Genomic DNA, 15,346 nt, shown 5'->3' on the forward strand with positions numbered 1-15,346 from the left:
AACCCGACTGTAATCAATTTAGTGCACTTGCTTGCAGACAGTGAATTTATCACCGGCAATCCAAAGAACTTGTGCATCTGTTGCTTCAATAAATCGCACTATTGATTGACTCAGCCATGTGTGTGTTGTCCCTGAACACAACCGTACCTCTGAGTGCAGCCGTGTGAGTTCAGGAGTTGTCTGGCTGAGCAGGTCGTGTGATGTTAGTAGTGCATCCAGACCCGTGCGAGTCCAATGAAAAGGGTTGGGTGCGACCGGACTACTAAAACGCTGATTTTGGGCATCTGCCTCTTAACGCAACAGACATGTACCCAGTCTCTTTAAAAAGCTTCGTTCAAAGTTCACATTTTCACATCCTTCAGGATTCGCAGAATTTAGCTGGGACTTCAAGCTAGAATGCCTCAGTCAAATGCAACCCAGATAATGAGACCAAGAAGCAGCAATTAATGAATTCTCAAAGGAAAAAACATTTGCTTTCAATGTTACAAACGCAGTTTTTGTACAAAGACATTTTATTTAGGTTTACCAAAAATATTTTGAGAGTTTCCAACGTTATTCTATATCAATGTTTGCCATATCCTAAGGTTCTCATTGAACTTTATTCAGTTTGAACCCAGGAATGAGGAAAGAAAATAGAATCATAGAATCTTTTAGGTTGGAAGTGACCTTTAAGATCACAAAGTCCAACCACTAACCTAGCACTGCCAAGTCTACCACTAAACCATGTCCCTAAGCACCACATCTACACATCTTTTAAATAACTCCAGGGATGGTGACTCCACCACTTCCCTGGCCAGCCTGTTCCAATGCTTGACAACCCTTTTGATGAAGAAAGTTTTCCCAATATCCAATCTAAACCTCCCCTGGTGCAACTTGAGGCAGTTTCGTCTCATCCTATCGCTTGTTACTTGGGAGAAGAGACTGACACCCACCTTGCTACAACCTCCTTTCAGGTAGTTGTAGAGTGATAAGGTCTCCCCTCAGCCTCCTTTACTCCAGACTGAACAACCCCAGTTCCCTCAGCCGCTCCTCATAAGACTTGTGCTCCAGACCTCTCACCAGCTTCATTGCCCCCTTTGGACATGCTCCAGCAACTCAATGTCCTTCTTGTAGTGAGGGGCCCAAAACTGAACACTGCATTTGAGGTGTGGCCTCACCAGTGCCAAGGACAGGGGGACAGTCACTTCCCTAGTCCTGCTGGCCACACGATTTCTGATAAGAAGCCAGGATGCTATTGGCCTTCTTGGCCACCTGGGTACACTCCTGGCCAAAATGAAATCATGCTTAGTGGGAATTTGTGTCTCCCAAACCAGCAGTATCTACATGTTGTATGTAGGCCATTCCTTTGGGGTTGCATGCAGCTAGGCTCTCCTGGACAAGTCCTTTTTTCTGATTTGGGAATTTTCAGTGGAGGAAATCTGAGGGATATATCCGTTTGTCCAGAGTTTCTGGAATGTTGTATGCAAGGAGGCTCCTGAGGTTTTGTTGCCTATGCATAACCCAACGCAACAGCACCTGCTCAGCCAACTCTAGAACTAGATAGGGCTGCTGAAAAAGTAGCATATTTGCTGTAGAACAAATCTCTTATGTCCAAGCTACCTTGCTTTCCCTTACATAAGCAAATCAGCATTACCCCCATGAGCAGTGGATCCGACCTTTCTCAACAGCAGCACCCTTGCTGTGCATTAACCATACAATGTATAAACATACTTCTGTCTGACATTTCAAAGACTCAGATTTCACCTCTCCTGCTGTCCTGGTTTCAGCCAGGGTAGAGTTAATTTTCTTCATAGAAGCTAGTGTGAGGCTGTGTTTTGGATTTGGGATGAGAAAGTGTTGATAACGTGCTGATGTTTTGAGTTATTGCTAAGCAGTCAAGGACAGTCCAGCTTCTCGTGCTGGCCTGCCAGCAAGAAGGCTGGGGGTACACAGGAGGGAGGGGACACAGCCAGGACAGCTGACCCAGGCTGGCCAAAGAGATATTCCGTACCATATAACGTCATGCTCAGTATATAAAGCTGGGACGAAGAAGAAGGAAGAGGTGGAGGGACGTTCGGAGTTATGGCGTCTGTCTTCCCAAGAAATCATTACGCGCGATTGAGCCCTGCTTCCCTGGAGATGGCTGAACACTTGCCTGCCCATGGAGAGTGGTGAATGGATTCCTTGTTTTTCTTTGCTTGCGTGCGCGGCTTTTGCTTTACTTATTAAACTGTCTTTATCTCAAACCATCAATTTCCTCACTTTTACTCTTCTGATTCTCTCCCCCATCCCACCGTGGGGGAGTGAGCGAGCGGCTGCATGGTGCTGAGTTGCCAGCTGGGGCTAAACCACGACACTTGCCCAGAAGCAGAAATCAGCTTCCCACTGATCACCATGGGTGAGAGCTGAGAATACACTGAAGGTGAGGCTGACACAACGCACCTCCCTCAGCCCTCACACAAATTTTCTTGAGGAAAGTTGTTTCCCTTCTTATACCTCTATTCCTAGGGAGATGCCACTGTGGTGGGTCCCCGGGTACTCCTCTGCAAGAACAAACTACACTGAGAGCACTAGCAAATGTTTCTATGAGAACATCAACACAGGAGAGCATTCTTACTGAAATAATGGAGGTAATCATACAGAGAAACTGGGTGCAATTCATGATTAGACAAAATAAAACAAACTGTTGATGCTCAAAATATTTAAAATTTATTAATCTACCTAATATTTTTTCATGATTACTTATTTCTACTGCAACAAACATGCTATTTATTCCCCTAAATTTCAAGTCACTTTGCCTGTTTTTTTTCTCTACGTTGGCCAAAATATTTGTGTCTAGAGCATTGCAATATCTCTGGCAAAGCCAGCAGAATGGCTTGTCAAATAATGTCTGTGGACACATACAAAAGCTAGAATGAAAAACAAAATGTTGATGCTGGCCAATAATCAGGAGTCGGGCTTTCAAGGTCAGCAAGAGGTAAGTGGTTTGTTTGTTTTCCTGGGGGTAAATATTAAGCCTCTCAGGCTTAGAAGGGAATTAAACCCGGATGTCTCATTTTCTAAGGAAGTGATATACTCAGTTAGCTATTCTATAATCAGAGGGGGCACATTCATCGTGACTTTTCACTGCCACCTAAAAGAGAGGGGCATGTTTTGAGAGAACAGCTGCAGGTAAAGATATCTCAATACTATGGTCTCTCCACGTTCTTCTCACCTACCTTGAAAAATACATAGAAGAAGTACCTAAGCCTGTATCCAGGTTTTGTCTAAGGTCAATGGAGCCATGTGCAGAGAGCTTAGCTCAGATGCTAGGTAGGAACTCTGTCTCCTGGAGCTGCAGGTCTTCACTGACTACAAGTAAGTACATGCATTTCAGCTGGAAGATTAATGTTGGTAGAATAAACACAGGTACCAGTACAAAGGTTTTTCAGGTAACTGTGGGGCACCCAACTGCCTCCCTGGGTTGAACAGAAAACCTGAGACATGGCTTTCAGCTTTGGATCCCACCTTGCAGAATAGGAATCTAAAAGTCATGCACTTATGTCCTCTACTGCATCTGTTCTTTTTTCCCTCTTCTCCTTGTTGGTCAGCTCCTGAATCAGTTTCAAGTTCCACAGATCTAATTTGATTTGGAAGCTTTTCAGCCCAGACAGAACAAGCACAGGATTTACCAGGAGACCTGGTCCCCTCCTGCGCTGCTGTGGTCACAGCCGTTCAGCTACACAACTCTTCCCTAATCTGATCAAGGCACTGAGTCTCTCCTTGGGCAAAGGAATCAAAACCTGACCCACATCTTCTGTTGTCTTTACAGTCTTCATTCCTACTATGGCTGCTTCACACATTACCTGCTGACTTCATGCATTTAAAGCACTTCTGACATCATTAATGAGTTTTCTGAATTAAAAATAACTGATGAAGAATGTGAAAAAAATCCCAATTTTTCTGTACAAGAGCACAATGTCATCTGTATTTCCTAATTACAAACTTTAAAGGCTGTTGCTGTATAATAATGCCAAAATTAACAGAGATCTATAAAATAAATCCAATTACTAAAGACCAACAGAATAAATTCAAAGACAAAATGAAAATGTATCATTATGTTTTATTGTGTGTGTTTACTGCATAAAATTACCACATAAAATTCTAAATCATCATAAGATGTTATGCCAAATGTTCCAGTGTTAAGCCTCCAGAAATGGAAATTTAAGAAATAGCTGCATGCTGTCTTTTTTTGCCTTTCAGACTCTGGAAATCTGAATGGCACAAGGTCCCTTTGTTAGCTTTCATGAAAAAGGGAGACTTTGTGTCCTCTGAAAGAGAAGAGAAGACACTGTATTTTTGCAAGCCAGAGGTGCATGAGTCAGGGCTATTTTGACAGATGTTCTACTCCTCTGGAGCCACCAGCTGAGAGCCCCAGCACCCTGTTTCAGACAGCGGGTTGCGCATTGCCATTGACAATGCTGCTATCTGCTGGCTCAGGTGGGCTCCTGCCTTTTATAATTGGCATTGCCACATTCTCCTTTAGCCATTTTTTTGCACTTTTACAGTTTTTTCCTCGATGGGATTTATCTGGTTGAACATAAACACCTGCAACAAAAGCACCTGGTGATGATTGCCTCAAACTTCCCTGAAAGTCAGTGGAAGGAACAGCACTTCTGGGGCGTGATTCTTTCCACCCCAAAGCAGGCAAAGAACACACATCAGAACAGCACCCAAAAAGCAATAGTGTGCTTTGCCTGCGGCTATAATGGGATCTGAAGAGTGACTAGCTCAGGTGTAGGGATGACTGTCACACCGTAAGTAAGCATAGAAAGACAGCAAAAGGAGTACTACCCTCTTATCCATTAGGGAAAGTCTTCAGAGGTGCTGCTGATTTTTAATTCATTAACTTGCATCCACACACAGCGAGGCCATAGGTACTACAAGGAGAGAGATATTAACTACATCTGACTTTGGATAAGAGTGTTGACATTTGGCCCAGAAGTCCGGCTCCATTTCATATTTTCTTTGGCAGTAAAATTGCCTTTAAGATGTTTCTACCTCTCCCTTCACTCTGCCTCCAGTAGCCTGTCCATTTCCCTTCTCAGAAAGCTTGAGTTAAGTAAAAGAAGTCTCACATGTAGTTTCCTGCACACAAACACACACACCCCCAGAAAAGGGTATCACTCTTTTTCTATAAATTTTATGAACTATAGATTCAGATTATACAAGAGCTAGACCTAAGTAAGATTTGTTTTAATCCAAAAATAGAATTTGCATCATGCTTGAAGATCTGCTACAAATAATATCATGTTAAATATGATTCTGTCTTAACAAAGGACAAGTAGAGTCAATAATTCCAGTGCTTGGGTCAGTCAATAATTAGTCTACAGTTCTAAAGATGACTTATTTTTGATTATGCTTAACCCAGTACAGCAACACTACAATAACATAATCTTTGCAAAAGAATGGTCTACATGCAAATTTGCACAAGTTTAACAGAATCACATATTTGGGTGTGACAGATGTGTACAAAGTAAAAAGAGGTTACTGCTTAATTTCCAACTTCCTATCATCGTCTCCCTGTGCTGGAAACTACCACCCTTTCAGATCTGATGCCTAGAATGCTCTTTTCAGCTTATATAAGCAGTAAAGTGTGTTGCAGATTTAAACTTTCTACATTTTTTTTACAAATCTCCAGTCATTGCACACCTTGCTTCTTAAAGTATAAGTTAATTAAATTAATTGCCTAATTAATGAATCTGAGCAGCTGACAAATGGTCTCTAAGATGTCTAGACTTGACAACTGCAAATGCTGTTTCTTATGAGGAAATGCCCCTACTCTAATAGCTGTTCTAGTCTAACGTTTAATTCTCTAGCCAAGAAACATCATCCTTTTTTTCAGCCTGGTTCAAGACTAGTGTTCAACCATTGGAGCAACACTGAAAACCGCGAGGAACACAACCATGGGAGAAAGCAGTTCAACAGAGTCCTGCTGCATTATGGGACACCTTTGATAAAACCGGTCAATAAGATCAAACTTCCCCTGTGATGCTTTTGTGCCCAAACCTGGGAGGGAAGATCTCACATTGGAATCAATAGGAGCCACCATTTCCTCACCAGCGTTAGCTTTAGGAATGAAATTACAGGGGTTTTCACTTCATTCTAGACCCAGTTTACATTTTTCATGTTTCATGGGTGTAGAAGAAAAGGATTTACAGATCAAGAATTAGCGTGAGACCTTCACTACTGTTGGGCTGTGTGAGGGACCATCTAAGGGGGTTGCCTTTAAAAGCTAAACTTTCTGCCAAGCTAATCTTTCTCCTCTGATAAAAGCTAGACTTTAAATACGTGAAAGATCTACACGGGCTTCCAAGGAAAACACAGGTCTTACAGCAGGAGATATTTTGTGAAGTGAAAGATTCGTAAGTGATCCAGTGACAGAGATCAGGTGAAACAAGAAGAAAGAAACTGGCCTTCAGCAGGCAGAGGGTACTGATCTCATTGTTCACAAAACGCATATAATCAGAGTTTTATTTAATGTGATATTCATGTTGGTCCCATAAGATAGATAACTTTTATGTGCTTCCACACAGATAACTATGCAATCACATATATGCACAAATAAGGTGGGTATAGGGGAATAAGTAGGAAGCAGTGAATGAAGAGAATGTACATTTCATAACAAGTAATACTTCCCAAGTAAGTCATCTCTTAAACTGAAATATTACAAAACTAAGAACAGAACAATCACATTTTCATAATCTACATACCAGCATAAGTAATGTTACTTGAAGTCTTTGCTTGAGATTGATAACCTTAATAAAACTGCCGCACATGCCATATCTTTGTGCAGTTTGCCTTGATGCCTTTCTCCCATACAAAGTACAGCAGTTCAGCAGTAATGCCTGCCTTCATTTTAATATATATGTAACATAAGAATCACTTCATCAAGTCTGGCCAGAGGTCTATCCAGCCCAGTACACTGTCTCTGAGAGGGACCAAAGTCCTCAGGAAAGAACAGGGCAAGCATACAACACCTTTTTCTTAGCACACAGGGACTTCATAAGCTGGAACTGTACCTTGACGACTAATAGATACTTCTTGTATGATTTGCCTAATATCTGGTTTTAGCATAATGTCTCTCTGAGTTAACCTAGACATTCTGCTGCCTGCAACTTTCAGCCGTCAGTGTGCCATGTGCCAAAGCAAGCACCAACATGTGAGCATAAAGCAACCCAGATTTGCCTGTGGAAATATGCAGATCAGAAGGGGCAAGAAAAGCTGGAAGAGTCTTTGAGTGCATTGGATGTTCATGAGAAAAAGCAGGCTGGCAACTGCATAATAAACCTCTTCCACCATAGGCAGAGAAGCTATGAATTTCTTAGCCACACACAGGGAAATTGCAACACACTTGTGCTGAGGCTGAACACGACGATAATCTAAGTCCGCTATAGTATCTAGACCCCTCAGCTCTACACAGATGCCTAACTACCATAGGAAACCATACAGGGACAGAGTAACTAGAGGAAAAGCATACTTAGATATTGGAGAAGCTGCTAGAGTTTTAAGAGGGGTGATTTACTGCTCTTAACATGCAGAGAATGTTCATGCTGAGAATGTTCTTATAATTAAACTCTTGCATATTTTACTGCAGGGCCATCATTGCCAGACTACCTCCTCTAGCACTCCTACCGCATTTGTGCTAAAAGTGCTGCAGCAAAGAAGTGTATACTTCTTCAAATTTGAGGTTTTAAACTGATGATAGCAAATAAAGCAATGTCCAATTTTGTCAATAACTTAATTATCTAAAGAGACCAGATATAATGGCATTATCCAAATGCTGTTGATGAAAAAATGTACATCTCGGTGTGATGACCAGCAACTGTAGTGCCTTGTAGCTTGGTGGGAAGGTGAGTCAAATACAGTATGTACATATGATTTGTTTTAGATCTAGCCATGATTAGTATCATTGATTAGACAATTCAAAGTGATAGGTATGTGAACTGGTCCACTGTTGCTGTTGCAGGAGCCATAAACAGAATCAGAATGATCTTGGGAAGGAAAAATACACCAAGTTAAAAGATACAACAGCAGAGAAATGAGACTGGTTCTCATCTTCACTTATTGTGCCTCACTGCCTGTTCTGATTTAAACACTCAAAAGATTTGGCTATTAAGTAATGGTTGTTTTGGTTTTTTGTGGGTTTTTTTTATTTATTTATTTGTCTGTATTCATCGTACAGAAACTTGGAGAAGCTCCTATGCTAGTATGTTGAGAAGTGCATTAGAAGATCTTTCTCACCTGAAGTGTTTGCAGACCAGGTGACAAAACAAAGAAATTGAGCAGCAGCAGATCTGCAGGGCTGGTGAGTATTTCCCCAAGAGTTCTGAAAGGAATGCAAAATTGAATTAACCCTGAATTATCCTTCAAGTCAAGTACCAACAAGTTGCATCAGTGCAAATTCTTAGTACAAGGCCACAAGGTAGCTAACTTGATGACATTAGTAAAATGGGTTCCTAAAAACATCTGAAGATCTTATGAACTATTAAATCTGACGCCCACACCAGGCAAATTAGTATAAATTATTTCAAAGAATAATTTCAGTAGATATATGGTAGATAAATGTAGAAATTTGCTATATGAAGGAGACTCAGTATGTGTGGTTTTTAAAGTGAAATCATGTTTCACAGTGGAGAGTTTTTTTAATTCAAGTAACAAAGGGAAATTGTCTCAATATGGTCTGCTGGAATTTTCAGCAGGCAAGCAGCTAGGGCAGTAAGCTCACAAGGAAAACTGAAAAAAAAATGGGAATAAAATGCGGGTTTCTTGCACTGGAAGTATTTATTAAAAGCCATGAAAGTAGAGAAGTAACTGCTAGGTCTGACAGTGGGAAGGGAAAAAGTAAACCCGGCTCTGCCAGCCATGCCAGGCCCAGAACGGGCTGCTCACGCAGTCCCGCGAAAACACTAACTCAGTAGTGGTACTGAGCAGAAAGTTTAGAAATTAACTAGGGAAAAAAATATATGTAATAATCGGAGGACAAAGTATCACAGCACCAGCACTGCATACCCAGGTTTTGAGTAGCGATTCAGCTTGCTGAGCGCTTGTCTCTCTCGTACGCGCTGGGGGACTGAAGGAGGTACCGAGGCGTCAGACAGGCCGGCAGCACTTTGCACCACCGTCTACTATGAAGGGCAGGCGGCTACATGGGGCCGCGCCCTCCCCGAGGCAGACGGTTGCGATGTCGGGACGCATGGCCGCCCTCGGGAAGCCGGACCCCTTGCCGCTCCACAAGATGGCGCCGCGGGACCAGGGAAGGCTCCAGGCGGAAGCGGCGGGAGGAAGCTCCGCTCACCGCGCCGCGCTCGTCCTCGCCGGAAGGGAGGGAGGAAGCGGCGGTGGCGGCTTCGCTCGGCTCCCGTTGCCCACCGGAGCCCCAGGCTGCCCGGGTGGGTGCGGGGACGGCGGTGCCCCTGCGCAGGCTGCGGCCCAGACCTCCCGCCTCGCTGGGCCGCGGCGGGACGGCTGAGGGAAGGGCGGCCGGGGCGAGCGGTGGTGTGAGCGGGAAAGCGAAGGGCTCGGGAGGGAGTTTTGCTTTCGGAGCCCGGGCGCCTGGCGGGGGGCGGAGAGGCGGTGTTTGTGGTACAGGCTCGGCGCTTTTCGTTTCCTCGGCAAAATGTCGACCCCGAGGTGGGGGTGCGGGAGCTCAGGCTCAGGAGTCTTCCGTGTGCTGGGGCTCGGGGCGAGCCTGGGCCTATGGGCTTGTTTTCCTGCCAGTCGTTAGATTTAATTGTTTGCCCAATTTGGCAGAGGCTACTCGCCGGTTTTGTGATCCTTGAAGTCACTGACCAGAGTCTGGGCACAGCATCTGTGACACCAGGCAATGAATTTTGCCTTTAAAAGCAATAGTGTAGAAGTTTCATCCTCTTCCTCGTTTATGGCTAAACTGACAAGCCATACATGAAACATAAGCTAACTGGGGCTACTAATAGTTGTACAGCTTTTAGCACTTCACCTTTGACCTCTGATTTTTGGCCCAAATAGCTTTTTGGATGTCAGAGAAGAAAGACCCTCTTTTTGGGATCAGCAGAGGATTATGCTGTCTCAGGCTCTGCTCAGGTCACAAGAGGCATAATATATATGCTAAAGTTTGATCTGCATACTTTGTTTGCAGGTCTAGCGGTTAAATGTGGATTATCCCTGCAATGAACATCATTTTGTCTTAGGTGTAATTTGTTTCACTTCCATTTGCAGGAATTATTACTGTTGGTGTAAAGACATTGGTGTGAAGACTTCGTAGTGATAGGTAGGTCTTCATAGCTCAACTGACTCTCCTGTTGGTATGACAGCCAGCCATAACTGTATGCTAAGTGTCAGACAATTCTTGTATTTACAACTATTCACAAACAAGAATGCAGTATATGGGAATTTTTACCCTTTCTTCTTAAGGGGAACACTTGTGCTGCTTTGTTACTAAAGTTAACGTCATACACCAGCAATGCACAGTATTAAAACACTTTTCAGACATTTCCCTCTTCTGGTGGTAATTCTGCACCAAGAGTAAGCATTAGAAGTATAAAATTAAATAGGTGTTTGTGGGAAGTTGCACACTATTGATGTTGTTACATGGCATGCTTTTCTTACTGAACTTACAGATAGTTTTAAAGAGTGTGTAGTAGGGTGAGTTCAAAATATATGGTGCAAACTCATGTTTAACACCTTAAATTGTGAAACTTAACCGCCGTGGGATGTCATGGAAACACTTTGTATGCATGGGTTCAGAGAAATAACACATTCTGTCTTTAAATGTCAAATACTTTTTTCAGTTCCAAACTGTATCTGAACTGCCACCTGCTGAAATCAGGAGAAATGTGCCTGGAAAAGTAATTCCTGTGTGCGTGCTCTAGTGTTACATTTTACTGAGCATCTCTTACTACCCATTGCCAGAAACTGGATACCAAGTTAGGGACATTTGTGGCCTAACTGAAGAAGGCGCTTCTCACAGGCTAAAGGAACAGGGACAAAAGCAGCAGTGGGCAAAGGATGTGGTCAGCTGTCTCTTGGGCGTTTCTGATTTAAACATAGTTTGCTTTTTCAGGCAAGCTTCATACAAATGAATGTGTTTTGTTGAAATCTGCTGAATTTATTGAAATTTCACCTTCTTTTAACAGCGTCTTATATTTGTACCTTAATATCATGCAACAGGTTAATTAATCTTGTGCTAATCGGTGTTCTGAATCTCTGTTTAAACTCTCCTTGATCCCGCCTTGGGTGTTCTTTTCTGAGCTGTACCTGTTGCCTCTGGTATGGCAGCCATGTGGCAGCACTATATCCAAGACACCACTAGAGGGCTTTGCTCCCACAGTAAGAATTCTATAACCAAGTTATAAAAAAACCCCAGTATTTCGGGGCTGTGTCTCACAATATGACAGACATTGTCTCAGCTTCTCTTGGCTCCAGTGGAAGTAAATGCTGCCATTGCTTTGATCAGATTTATTTATTTTCACTAATGCTTATTTGCCTCAAGTTGGTAAGGAGACAGGCGTGTTGTGATTAAAGGGAGTACATCCATATTTAATTATCAGTGGGGAAATATTTTTAAACTATGAAAAGGAAGTAATAACATTTATCAAAAAATAACATTTCCATCATTAATGGTCAGCATAGGCAAACAAATATCTTCCTTATTTTAAATTCTACATTTGCTGGTGAGTTTCAGATGTTCAGTTGCTTCCATATTTTATTTTAAAAGTATAAATTATAGAAGTAGAGTTATTACATTTATTTTCTGCTTCTTTTCATGTTTCATATTTTATGTGGTTTATTTTGGAAGAGTATTTCAGCTGAAAATAAAACAAACTTATTCTTTAATTCAGTGTCCCTGCTTGCAACATTGTTATTCTCGGCTTTATATTTGTAGTCTAATGTTTCATAAATAATTTATGAAAATAATTTAAAGTTTCTGTGTTTGGCAAAACAGGTTTTTCATATCTGGTAAACTAATATAGTTGGATGGTTTTGCCAAGGTTTTTTCCCTCCTTCCCCTTCACAGAGCATATGTACATGTTGCATATTAATAATAAAGTGTTAGACTTCACAACTTACTGCTTTAAAAGTGTATTTACATTGAGCTCTGAACCTGATTTCTATTTATGCTGAAGCCAGTTCAAAGAATCTTTTGTCGTGTAGGAATTGGAGTGAACATGAAAATGAATACACATACTTTTTCTGAAGTGGAAAATGGAAGAATCGGCTACCATGGACTTAAGTTTTTAAGTATGAGAAAAAGACGTTAGAGCAACCTTGACAGATGTATATGGGAAGGGAACAAAAAATACACGTGTACATCGTGAGAGTGGAGATAAGATTTTTGAAGAGGGTTAGCGTGGGAACTGAGATATTTGAAATGAACAAAGAGGGATAGCCCATGACTCTTCTTATGTATATGTGGTTTTCAAGTGTTACAAGTCACCACAGTGTTTTACAGTGACTTCAGTGCTGGGTTTTCTTCTTCCTCCAAGCAGGCAGGAGAGAATACAATGAACTCACACACTTTCGTTGCCTAATGCCTGATCCTGCAATCCTTTGCTTGCATGAGTCGTCCCATTGATTGCAATGGGACTGCTCATGTATGTAAGGTTTCTTGCAGATAGGTTGGTGTGACCAAGGTTTTATGGCCTTGAGCTTGGTGTGGGCTTTGTAAAGGACACTAATTTGCCTTTTTGGTACTACTTTGAACAGGGCCCATCCCCATTCTCCTTTCATGCAATGCAGCTTGTCTTAGGAGGCAAAAAGTTCCTGTTTAATCAGTATTGTTAAATATGAGGCCGAACAGAACTGGTGTATTTACTGTGTTCGTATGCATTTTGAAAAATCCTAGTTTTATGCTGGTATAAATCTACAACGGTTGTAAGTGCTGTCTTGGCTATATTCCAGTGTTGCTGGGAATAGCATTTGACCATATCTGAGGGGTAGCAGTGGTAGTTTAGCGTACTGAGTTTCTGTTACCTTTCACTGGCACTCGCCAAATGTAAAGTTCGAGCTGAGGGTGAAAGCATCAGGAAAAATATGTACGTGAAGCAGATAACATCTGGTAAATCACACTGAAAATGATAGTAATTATAAATCCTGCCTGGTGGTTATAGATATCTTGTTCTCCCTCTGTTCTTCCCCTTTTTCTTTTTTTTTCTTTTTTTTTGCCACTTGCTCTTCTTCCTCTAGTCGTCTTCTCACATTTAAAAAAATGTGATTGCAACCTGAATTGGCTTGTGTTTTCTTTATGGGAGGCAGGATCAGATGTCTGGAGGAAAAAAAAAAAGAGAAATAAAGTGAAAGAAGGAATTGTATGCAGTTATAAGTGCACCATAGGTTTAAACAGAAACCTTACTACCTTAATGGGAGTCAAGATGGGTTTAATCATTTTATGGTAATTGCTTCTTTTATAGATGTCCCTGTGCAGACACCACTAAAAAGTGACAACAGTATGCTTCATTTAAGTTTATGATTTTTGTTTGGCATTAATTTGGAAAATAAAGGTTGTAGAAGCATAAAGTGTGGGAGAGAATAGAAAAGGGTAACAGGAAAAAAAAGTGTTCAGGCCCAGCATTTTAGGCTGCATTGTGTAGAAGGCTCCCTTCTAACCTTCTTATTGTAGTTGGGAATTTTAAGGAATGGGATTTTTACTGGTCATAAAAACTTTAAATAAGAGAATTCAGCTAGCCACAACATAGAAGAGATATTTAATAGCTGTAGGTCATAGTACTCAAGTTTAACAAAATATATTCAGTGCTTGTGACCATCTTAATACATACATTTTTATGAATTAAAAAAACTACTGTTTTCTTTTCTAGTTCACCGTGATCAGCAGAACAAACTTCACAAGAGATGGTAAGTGGTCTTTATGGGTTTCTATGTGATAACTTAGCCATGTTTTATACACAAAATGCATATAAACACTTTTATTCAACTGTCAGTGCAGACATGTAAAAATTAGATGGGAAAGTAGCTAAATTGCTTTGAAAATAGAATTCATGTTACAACAGTGAGTGATTTGTCTACTCCTGGGAAGACTCCAGAGACATAACAGGAAAATAACAGAGGACTCTGATCATTTGCCTTAGATTTATAGCTTTTGTTTCCTTGAGGAAATCTCTTATTTCCATTTATTCTGCAGCTGAAAAAGCACAGACATAGAACTAAGTTAGACTTTAAAGTGTTCCTTTCCCTTTTCCACCCCAAGGTAAAACATTTCTGTAATTTCTTTTTTAACAGATGTATTTTTAAAATTCAAATGTAAAAGGGGTTTTCAAGGGTCAGTTTCAATGAAGAAGCCACAAAAAGTAGTTGGACAGACACCAATCCCAGTTCTGTCTACATGAACTGGCTTTTTGTCTTCCTTTTCCCTAAATTAACAACTGGAGCTAGTCAGCTAGACAAATCAGCCATCTGGATTCCAGAGCTTTCAGTAAAGTTATCAAGGCCCTTTTTAGAAACATTTTAGAAGAACTGGAGATAATTTTTGAGCTTTAAAAGAATATGTTGTCTTCTTTAGAAATACATAGAATATAGGAGATACCTGCTTTTGTCAAGTTTCATGATGTTTCAAAACTGAATTTTTAAGTAGTGGAACAAATAGACAAAATGTTCTAAAAGTAACCTGTGAATGTACCAGATTTGACAACAGGACATTCTCATCTGACTGCTGAAGGATGGGGAGTCAGCGTGACATTCTTAAGCAAAGCAAGAACAGTAAATAAAACATTGTTCATGTTAGCTTTTAGGTGGTTGGATGATTAAGAATGAAGAAATTCCATATGGAAAGCAGATGCTTTTCTTGCACCCACTCATCTTACGAATAAATCTGAAATGTATGGTCTTGTAGCAGCGCTATGTTAGACCACGAGGAGAATGAGAATGAAGTTTCACTTCCACAAATTGTTACTTTTCAGGAAAGATAATTTAAATCACAGTAGCTGAGCCCCACAGCCCTTCACAAATAGGGTGCAATTTTTGATCAGAAATTCTTAAGGAATGACAGTTCGTTGTAGTGGGCTTTCTTTATGGACTCTACTAGCAAGAGGCATTTTGTTTCTGAGAGCACTTACCAATGACCTTAAAGAGAGATCACATTTATAAATTTCTTATAGGATAATGGGCTCAATTTTGCAGAAAGAAGGGAAACGTGAGAGTCACAGTTACTCCAAACTCTCTAGCATTTGCGTTATTGCCTGAGAATCAGAAAGTGAAAACAAATGTAAGTAAATGAAATTAACCTCAGTTTATATTGTTTTTTTCTGTTTTGTTTTGGAGGTTTTTTTTTCCAGAGGCTCATTCCCTTAAGGCTACGGAATGGTGCTAGTGCAGATCAAGAAAAGACTCTTAAGAA

This window comes from Phaethon aethereus (assembly GCF_964289735.1).
Source record: "Phaethon aethereus genome assembly, chromosome: 1".
Lineage (NCBI taxonomy): Eukaryota > Metazoa > Chordata > Aves > Phaethontiformes > Phaethontidae > Phaethon > Phaethon aethereus.